An 11,135-nucleotide genomic window follows, 5' to 3' on the forward strand; every position below is an offset into this window, starting at 1 on the left:
GCAAATTAGGTAAGAATTCTTCCACAATAGGTTAACTAACTAATAATGATGGGTAAAAGGTCCGTTTTGACTGCTTTTATTCACTTCTTTTCACCTGTTTTCTCTCTCAGTTATTATGGCCATGATTACTGTTAATGCATTTCATATTATTGAAGATATGAATTCTTATTGTGCTATCTGTATTGCATTCTTTTTATATGGTTCTTGTACCATGTACTTAAGACTTTAAGTATTAAAAAATAAAAAGTTATCCATTTCACTGAGAAGCTTTTATTGGGGTCTGTCTCCTGAAACTCTCTTTGTCTAGGAGGATCTCATGCCTGAGAACTGACATGTGGTTTCCTGTGTCAAAGGACACAAACAGACTTTGTCAGGTTAGAATCCAGCTTCTATTAATACAGATCTCTAAATCTCACAATTTGGGATTTAGGCACATTTATTTTTTCTCTCAGTTAACCGTAAAGAAACCTGGAATGAGTAGCTCAGCTGTAGATAAAGACCCATGTGCATTCAGTTTGATTGAACCTGACTTCAGGTGAAGGAAATTTATCTGATGGTCTTCTTGGGAGTGGTGATATAAATGCCATTCAAAACTCTACTCCATATCTTCATGAACAATTCTATCAGAAAGGAAAAGGAATGAACCGAATGCTTTGTGCACTGCAAGATTTTGAAATTCTACCAATCTGAAAAGGTACCATTGTTTCCAGAGTGACATTGCTTGCCTTGAGAAATTGTAAATTCTGAGATGAGCAGAACATTTTTAAGAAGGAGCTTCCTAAAGGGTTGAAATTTTTGCTAAGGGTAGGGCATATTAAAAGAGACACTCACTCTACACGGTCCGTCGGTAACTAGAAAACCCTCCTGAGCTTGAGAACAGGCATGAAAGAATATCAGGCAGCTGACTGTCAGATGAAGACTTTGTGTGGTGGTTAAACAAGACAACAGGTTTGTCTGTAATGCTGTGTAAGAAAAACCCCTGTGAACATGGTATGTTCTGCATCCCCTCCATTTCCTATACGTGCAATAGCTTCCTGGTCCATGTGAGCCCTTTCAGGGGCACAGGTATACATTGATCATGTATGCTGATCAAGCAGGTATTTGAGCAAATGCAGGCTTCTAAATGATCTGACGGGTATGTGCCACTGAGCTCACACTGACAGACTAGCCTGCATGATGCACAAACTCAGTTTTGAAAGTTTGCCTACAAGCTGCTAGTTTGCCCTCAAGCACACCACGTAGACAGATGTGGTCTGGAAAAAGAATGGCTGCGGGAACTGCTAAGTCCCACACTGCAGTCAGAAAATTCCTAGCCTTTTTAGGAGTTTCGTACAAGCAAACGATTGTGACCCAGAGGCCTACCCTTAGAGGAGAGCAATAGCAAATTTACAGCTTAGTCTCCTCTATAACCTTAACAACACTTAGCAGTATGACTTGCTTAGCATCAAGCTATATGCTTGAGAGTCAGTAACATAAATGTATTTGAACATTCATTCAGCAGACAAAGTGTGGTTCACAGTGTATTTTATTCTTCCTGCAGACTACAGCAAACACATCTTCCAACAATACATGTCCTTTTCCTTAAACAATGTAAAACTGACTTTGCTAGTATTCAGCCTCTGTCAGTGGTTGCAGCAGCAACCTCATCAAATGCAATAGGTGACACTCTGCCTCTTGGGCAGTTTTTGTATGCTGTTTTGATATTTATGATCCACATATCATGCTGGGGTAATCCATGTTCTGTTTATAAGTGCAAGCAAAATTCTGCTGTTCAATTGGCATCATCTCCCAGCGCTTCTGTAGCTGTATTCACAGGCAGGCAATGAAATCCCTGTGCAATACACACACTAGCCGTGTGCAGCAGATGTATGCAGAGCATACATAGAACACCAGAATCCTTTCTGTGGCAGCTGTCTTGTTTTTATAACAGGCCGTGCAGATGGTAAAGGTGCCTTCCCATTCAGCATTACCTTTCCAGAAGTCAGCCACAGATTGTTTGTTTCTCGCTCGCTACTTCCCTTAATATCACCACCCTTATGGCACCAAATGAGGAATCTGGTGTTCCAGATGCTCTATGCATACTATCGTCTACCAAAGAGTTAGTCTGGGCTCATTGCAGATGGTTTTGACTGTGTATCTGTGAGGGCTTTCACCCATCACTACTGAAGAGAACTGACGAAAAGCAACACAGGTCTACGAGAAGGAAGACACAGGCAGGTACATCAGCTGTTGCACAGCTTTTCTTTCTGTATTCTAACTCACCAGCATCACTCTTCTGTCATAAAAGCAAGAAATATTTGCTGTAATTTGTGTTCTGTTTGTCTTAATATATTGGTGTACTTTTGCAGCTCTATAAAATAGCTGTCACTGGGAAATATTTCATTCCTGGGGTGTCTCAACTGTAGCACAGATGCATGGTTGTGCTGCTTAGCTCCCACCCCTGCACCAACTATTCCTTTTCTTGCTTCTCTACAGCACAGCTAATTGGGCAAGTCTATTGTCCTAGACCACTGCTACAAGACTTTCCTACTATACAGCAGAATTAGCTCTAACATCTGCCTATGGGGGAGGATTTCATGGCAGATTAATCTGATTCTGCTGCTAAAGACAGTGCATATACAACTGTAAACACAATTTTACCTGACTATGCTCCTTGCCACCACCTAGTGGGTGGCTGGACATTTTGTTTTAAATAAAAATTACTATAAATTACTGGGTTATCTTCTGGGAGAAGCCTCAAAAATATTTTGCATATGTGTTTATTTAAATATACTTGTCAAAAATAGATTCACTGCTAGCTGGTTCAATAATGTAAATATCTGCTGTATATTTTCATCAAAAGTATCCTGCTAAAAGTCAAATGTGACATGTCTTTGCTCTCTATTTAGTTTATCAAAGCTGTCTTTGAAAACCTGAGCCCACTGAAAGCCCATAGCAATGTATGCAATGTTTACAGACAGTACAGAATTTGCTTCAACTTTGCCTTTTACTTTTGTAGCAAAATATGTTGTGTATGGACCAAACATATATGTATGTATGGAGAGAAGGGGGCTGGGAGGTGAAGAGAGAGAGAGAGGGCAAGTCACGATGCTGTACTCAATTTTACTTCAGAACTCTTCCCTGGCTTTTCATACATTTATGCATAGTTCCCCTACAGCTCTTCTAGACTTACACTAAAGTGAAAGCTTAACAGGATGGAACAAAAATGGATGTAGTCTTAAGAATACATTTACTGTGCAACTGAGTTTACTCTCCTGTTCAGGCACAATCCTGTTCTCCCATCACACCAGAAAGCACTGTTTCTATTGCAGAAGATCTTCATCTGGACCCAGCAATACAGAAGGAATCACCTGTGCCAAATCCTGTCCTCCTAAATCACAGTTAGTTGTGTAACAGACATGGAGTTCTGAGAGATCCACAGAACTTCCACTCTTGCAATGAAGAACAAGCTTAAAATCTCTGATGTAAAAATGACAAAGCCACAAAAACTGCAAGACGCTATATGAATAAAGCAGAAAAAAAATAACAGTATGGTGAACGCTCAAAAGTAACAATTTAGTTATCAGGAGACAGTTAAAAAGCTGCTTTTATTCCTCTCCAAGCAGGTTTCTAGACGTGATGTTTTGAGCAGTCATTACAGTTCCTCACTGTTTTATATAGATACATAGGTATATAAACGTGTACATATGTGTGCAAGTGTGTGTATAAATATGTTTATAAATATACACGTACATATTTATACTTCGTCTGCTCTCACCTGCTTTTCCTTTTTGGCACCTTTTGCTGCTTGCTGTAAATGACCCACCTGAAGTACTGTCCCACTGATATATATGTTAATATATCTCTATACCAACAAAATATTGATTGTCTTCCAGTGATATTTTTATGTGTATAATCTTTGCTGATTTGGAATTTTTCTTGAGCAGCATGGGACTGAGTCAGAACAATAAACCTGATGCAGAAAATAGCAAGCTGAATTCAGAAACAGGAACGGTTTTCATCAGCAGTTGCTTTATCTTTCCTGTAGTCCCCAAACATAAAATCCAAGAGGTGTTTTCATACAAACCTTCCAGCTCCGAGCTTATTAAAAAAAATAAATAAAAAAAAAAAGTTAATTGTCACCCTGCTGCATGGCATACTCACATCAGAGAGGTAATTAACTTTAGGGGATAAAAGAATGACAGTAAATCTGCATTTAAATGGTATATTTAAATCCTGCTTCAATCTCCCAAATCTGAGCACGGATTCCTTATCCATCCTCATTCATACTGATAAGGATTCATTCAAGTATTCCAATTGACCTTGGTAGTCTTTCTCCAGAGAGTACACACCATCGCCAGCTAAAGTGGCCCTTGGGGACTTCCTCCGAGAACACTTTTCTTGCTAATATATGACTTAATTATTACCCGTAACACACACTGTCAAACAATTCTGCATGAATTCACAGCGATTAGGCTTTTAGATATATTTTTTTAAAAGTAATAGTATAAAATCCACTACATATTTTAACAGACAAAAAGAAGATTTCCTACTTCCAAAACCAGAGAATCTTCAACAACAAAAAAGAAGCTGGTATACACATCTAAAGACACAGGCAGGCAATTTTGGTGCTGTAGGTCTTCCTTGAACCAAAACATGTGTGAAGTGACAGTGGCACAGCCTTGGAAGAGCCTAGAATGACTAAATGGCACATAAATCTGACTACAACATATAGATTTACCTGAGCAATGTTGCTCCTCAGCTAGCTGTTTTTCTAACAAATTGTTACTGTTTCTTCTGTTTAAAGATTTAGAAAATTACTGTTGTTGAATATATTCATATGTATTTAATTGGTTTATCTGTTGCTTGTAAGACAAATAGGTATAAGAACTATTCAACTACTCTTTATATGGTAGTTTATTTAGGTAGTTAAATTACCTAAGCCAAAGATAAAAAAAGACTTAATTTTAGAGAAGACAGCAATCAGGTCTAGATAATTCCACTAGTTCCAAAAAACACAAATATCCTTGCTTAAATAAAACAACCAAATGGTTCACCGACTGAACTTACTCCAAGTTGGCCTGTCTTCACTGAAATATTTAACATAGGCTAATATTTAATATGTAGAGATGGGCTGGTGGAAATGTTAAACTTTGCCAAGTGAAATAAGCTCACCCAAGCTCTTAGTCTTGGTTTTCCATCAGGCTGAAGGTGAGAGGTGGTTCTTTCAAGAAATGGGTGCACAGAGAGCAACTCACTTAGCATCAGCATATTTCAGCTAAGGAGGTCTGTTACCTTGTTCCAAAGTAAGCCATCCCACAATTTCAATACAGTAAGGAAAAAGGGAAAGAAAAAGTGTTATTATTACTGCCAATGATGCAATGCTATAGATGTGACAAGATGAAGGAAGATCCTTACTAGAGAACTATAATTTTTAAATTAGACAGTTGACTTAATGTGAAATCTCAATATTATTTCAAGAGCAAAACAAACCAAAACAAAAGTGATAACACAGGTGGATGGCCTAGCGGTGAGTTATTTGCACGGGATTCAGAAAATGAGTTTTGATTTTGTGGTGAAATTCACAGAAGCCTTATAAGGTTAGTTTTACTAGTCTCTACTTGTAGCCTGTGAAGCTATACAGGGGAATTTAGAGCAAGAGGAAAGTTAGGCACTGTGAAAACTTTCCCATATGTTCCTTTTTCTTTCCTTATTATACAATCAGGATCATAATCAGCAAGGCGTAATGCTGTACTGATAAAAATCAAGCTGAAACTGGAGAGTGTATTGCTTATCTCTTGATGGATGCAATGGTGTGTGTAGGTAGTGCATGTGAATGTTGCCCAAGAAGCTGAAATCCCTTTTCCAAAACTGATCAGTGTCCAACAGCATGGGAAAACACCAGTATAACTATACCAATGTGTTTTGACCCTATACAGCCTTACCAATCAGTTTCTACTTATATTTCGGGAGAACCACGTAGCCTTCTAAAAATTATTTTAGAAATTCTTTCTCAAAGTTTTTGTGCTTAATTTTCAAGATGGATAAATACTTTAAACAAATCTTATATTGTATGAACTTTAGCTTAATACTTAAAGGATTTGATACAGATTATGTTGCATCATTCCAGAACAAGATTTGGTGAACCTAAACACAAAGTAATGGTTCCTGAAGGAATTGTAAAATCAATGGCATGAGCATAAGTGAGATGCACAAAAATAAATATATATATATTATTGCAGTTGAGAGCTATTAATCTTTTGCCACATATTTAGGGGGCCATAACTGCACTAAAGCAAATGTTTAAAAATTCATATTATAGAACTTCCTGGGATAATATAATTGGAATTATTGCCTGTTATAATTATTGCCTTGAGTCTTAGTTTTTTCTTATATCTATTTTTTTTCCTTCTCATTCTGCTGGAGATATCATTCTTATTCATGTTTCATTATACCATTTGTCGAACACTACCTAGCATTTAAGAAGTGATATGCTAATAAAACACACTAGGAAAATAACATTTTTAAATATGTTTTCAGAATTTGGAGTTCGAGTATCAGTTCTAACAAAACCCAGAATTTAAGAGGAGTCATACAGCTAAACATTTATATTATCATTTTGTATGTATCTCAGACAGATTTAGCAGTCTTATATCAGGCAATTTCTCTTCATTTATTTCTGGTTATAGTGAGTATCATGATAGTCTTGTAAAAGCAGAAAACTCCTTTTGGGTTAATGTGCTCCTTTAGAAATGTTTGTTCATTAATGCCACACAACATTTTCTGACATTTCTCTACTGTGTTATACCGAGAGATAATTTACCCAGGCAAGTCTAGGATTACCTCCTTGTGACACATCACTTTACGTTTGAGGTCAGGGACGTGGCATTACCAAGTTTGATCCTGTGAAATACAGCAGACTTGCTCACTGACAGCTGGTATCTTGGAAAATGGTTTCAAAACCAATCACATTTGGAGAAGAAAGCTTTAGAAGATAACATGAATGCCTGTAGATACTAACCAGGGCTACCGTTCTGATCTTCCTTACCCAAATGTTGATCCGCTTTCATACAACTACTACCACTGCAGTCAACAGACATTAGAGCACGTGGTGATTTTCAGAAATGGGCCTTCAGTAGATACAGAAAAAGCATACAAATGCTCAAAATGCGTGTGGATTGTCAAGGATTCTTTAAAGCCACAGATACCTTTACTAAAAATAACCAGTGCTTGGGCTATGAGATCGTGCAGGCCACTGCATCTGTGGGAGGATTCCTTCAAGTTTCTGACTTGCTTGGAAGGGAATAAATACAAAAGTAAGAAACAAGTAGAAATGTCCTTTCCCTAAGAAATCCATGAAATCTCTTAGGTCTATGTATTCTAGGTATACGGAGGGCCAACCGGTCTTAGGTCTACGTATTCTACGTATACGGAGGGCCAACTGTATCCTGGGGTGCATCAAGCACGGCATTGCTAGTCAGTCGATGGAGGTGATTGTCCCGCTCTACTCTGCGCTGGTGCGGCCTCACCTCGAGTACTGTGTGCAGTTCTGGGCACCACAGTACAAGAAGGACATTAAACTGTTGGAGAGTGTCCAGAGGAGGGCGACGAAGATGGTGAAGGGCCTAGAGGGTAAGACTTATGAGGAGCGGCTGAGGTCACTGGGCCTGTTCAGCCTGGAGAAGAGGAGGCTGAGGGGGGACCTCATCGCAGTCTACAACTTTCTCGCGAGAGGGAGTGGAGAGGCAGGTGACCTATTCTCTGTTATCACCAGTGACAGGACCCATGGGAACGGTGTTAAGCTGAGGCAGGGGAAGTTTAGGCTGGACATCAGGAAGAGGTTCTTCACCGAGAGGGTGGTCGCACACTGAACAGGCTCCCCAGGGATGTAGTCACTGCACCAAGCCTGTCTGAATTTAAGAAGCGTTTGGACTGTGCACTTAGTCACATGGTCTGAACTTTTGGGCAGACCTGTGCGGTGCCAGGAGTTGGACTTGATGATCCTTATGGGTCCCTTCCAACTCGGGATATTCTATGATTCTATGATTCTGCCTGAAGGTTTCTACAGAAGGTTCAAAGAGACAATTTTGCTGAAAGCTCTCCATGTATTTGCCTCAGGGAGCGGGACTGGAGTACATTTTTCATATTTTACATCCAGCCTGCAGACTGGAGCCATTTGTTTTTCTTCTTCTTTTTGTCTTTTTTCTTTTTTTTGACATTAATTAACCTATCTTTGATGTGCTAAAAAAAAAATTAGTATGTGAGAAAAAAAATGGCAGTAACATTTTTCTTTCTTTTTCCTTCTCAGTTAATCAAACTGAATAATTGCAAGAGATGCTTATTATAAGTCAGGCCTTGATTTGCATTGCGCTGAGCCACCGATCTTTTGCTGCGGTTACAAGAACAACTTGCCATGGGTAAGCCAACATATGATTCTGTGGGGCATCAGTTCTTCGGCTGTCACTGCTTGCATACACATTGCCACTCTGCCGTACCCTGGGGTAGATGCAAGCAAGTTTACCCTTCAGTGAAGTTATTTTCCCTTTATTATCCTGTTGCAGAATCTATCACAGCCCAACAATTCCACAATTGATTTGCTGGCAGTCGAGCCCTGGGGCTTGGAATGTAAATAAGACTCAGAATAAAAGTGATGTGCACTGCAGCAGCTGACAGTGAGTGCAGGTACTTCATCAATTGACCTGATTTCTAGAAAATCTGCTTGCAACCTTGAAACTTGCTTGCAATTACAATCTTTGCAATAAAATATTAGTCTCCATGGTAATGGGAAGTGCTTTCCTAACATATTTAGAATAAGAAAAAAAAAAAAGTGAGGAGATGACAATATCTCTGAGGAAAATGAAATTTTCAGTATCATTTCACAGTTGGACAGCTTCCTGCAGACTTGTCAACAGATTAGTAGCATTCTGCCCATTTTATACATGGTAAAACTGAGTAATTAATAGCCCTCAGGCCTTCCTTGCAAGAAGGAAATTTAATGAGCTCTGTAGCAGTATCAGAACAGAAGGGCACATAAACGGTTTGCCTGTGTCCATGCAAAAGAATTGCACTGATGGAAGGATGGGCCTGCCTTACTCTTTGCAGGATCTACTAAATGTTATTTAAAAAATGCTGCTCTACCGGTTTAAATGTTACAAAATTGTGGGTTGAAAAATGATCTCTTTGGGGCAGAGATTAACGTATTTCCTACATTTTTGTACAATGTCTATCACAACAGGAATCTGATCCAGAGGCCCTACCTTACCAGAAAAGAAATATGAATTAGGGTCGGGTAGGCAGCAAAAGAATAAGAAAAAATGTAGTGGGCTCTGTACAAAGCCAAGCACTCAGCAGCCAAAATATTATCCAGACAGACCTATGAATAAGGGGCTATGTTAGGAGCCACATGAATTTGGTTCTAAAGCTGGTCGTGAAATACCTTTCTGAATAATTTCCCCACAGGAAACAATCAAAACAACGGACAAAAATCTTCAAGGCCAGGAACCAGGCCAGAACTAAAGTCAGGGTATGGAGAGAGATGAGAACAATCTTTTTCTCCCTAGTCGGAGAGCCAGAAAGAACCACAGCATTCAGAGACTATGGCAGGCTGCCTGGAGGATTCATGTCAATTCGTCTTCAAAAAGCCTTCCAGATGATAGCTGGTTTGCTGAGGAATTCAATCTTGTTTCTCCTTAGATGGAGTTCTCTTGGATAGGCAGGATTTTTTTTTTTTCTGAGACCTCAGAATTCCTAACAGAAAGAAAAATGCCATGTTCTAATCCACTCTGTTGGGTTGTGTTTCTTGCTCTTGACACTGAATTGCTGTGCAACCATGGGTAAGTAACTTTATCTCATTATTCCTCAGCTTCTCCACCTCTGCAGTTAGAGGCTTTCCTTTGCCAAGCAGTCTAGAAGAAAAAAAGGAAAAAGAAAAAAAAAAAAAGAAAAAGAAACAACAACAACAAAAAACAGATAAACTATTCCTTCTTAAATGTCTTATGCAACTATAATTACCATTGAGCAAGAAGGAAAAGAAAAATGCTATTTACAAATAACAGCTGGAAATTATCTAAAAGCAACCACTCTAGCTTCACTCCACAGTAACTCATATGCTCATATGTCTTATATTTCTCAGTTCTTTCTTGGGTAGACACACACATTCAGGCATCAGTGTCTGATCTCACACTTACAGCCAGACCTGTCTATTAAACACAATGATTTTAGTAAGAATACTAGCTTCATTTCACAAATGCCAGAAACGAGAAAAGTTTAAAATCTTTTCTGCATTTTATGGTAGTGTTTCTGTCTGATGTCTTGGTCTGCAGCCTGATGTTGTCTAATGTCTGCATGTTGGATGATGCTGCTCAACAGCTTTGCTTCAAACACTGATGCAGTTTTGAGATTTTTCGATCTAGATTTTGATTTGAAATGAGTTATGAACTGGATTCATATGAATCATGCAATATTAACTTCTCTCTTTTTTTCTTTATATTACAGAGTGCTTCATTCAATATATTTCCCAAAAGGTCTCTTACCATTTTTAGGGTTAGCTTCAAAGATCATTTTTTACTCCTACATTTTATATATAGGTCTTGGTCCTGGAGTTCTTTGGATGAACTTCCAAGGTTTCATGGAGCCCATTGTTAGGTAAGTAGGTCTGTGAAAATGGAATAAAAGACAAAGCTAGACCTGTAGCTGAAAAGCTAAAAATAGTTGGGAAGGGAACGTTTACACAGAAAATGGCACAGGCCCCAGTTCATTGTTTCCTTGTACCTCATATCATCATTTTAGATTATTCAGTACAAAATGTCATCATCTGACTTACCATATTCAGCATTTATATTTCCCTTAGGCTGTGTAAGTGCAAAAAGAAGGTCCAATTTTTAAATATTGTGTAATATAAGGAAAGGCAAATAATTTTCCTAGCTCTCTGATCACAGTTGCAAATGCTCTTCAGGAGAATTTATTTTAGATGCTGCTTGGCTTTCCACTAGATTATCATTTCCCTAATCTTCTAATGAATTGCCCAGTACAACTTTGAGTAGCGTGCAGTAAGGTTCCCATCAATTTAACCCTAAAACAGTTACAGACATGGTTGAAAGTGCCTATTTTTTTATTTATATATATTTCTATATTTGTATATTTGTTTATTTATATAA

General features: G+C 38.5%; 1 long non-coding RNA gene across 1 annotated transcript; it reads left to right on the forward strand.

Moving 5' to 3' along the window:
- The first annotated feature begins 615 nt into the window (after positions 1-615).
- Positions 616-8,888, forward strand: LOC308188267. The gene is made up of 3 exons (XR_013945305.1): positions 616-694; positions 8,288-8,396; positions 8,541-8,888. It is a non-coding gene; the product is annotated as an uncharacterized lncRNA (long non-coding RNA).
- Positions 8,889-11,135: the final 2,247 nt, after the last annotated feature.

The sequence above is a fragment of the Anser brachyrhynchus genome (genome assembly GCF_964034855.1).
Source record: "Anser brachyrhynchus genome assembly, chromosome: 1".
NCBI lineage: Eukaryota > Metazoa > Chordata > Aves > Anseriformes > Anatidae > Anser > Anser brachyrhynchus.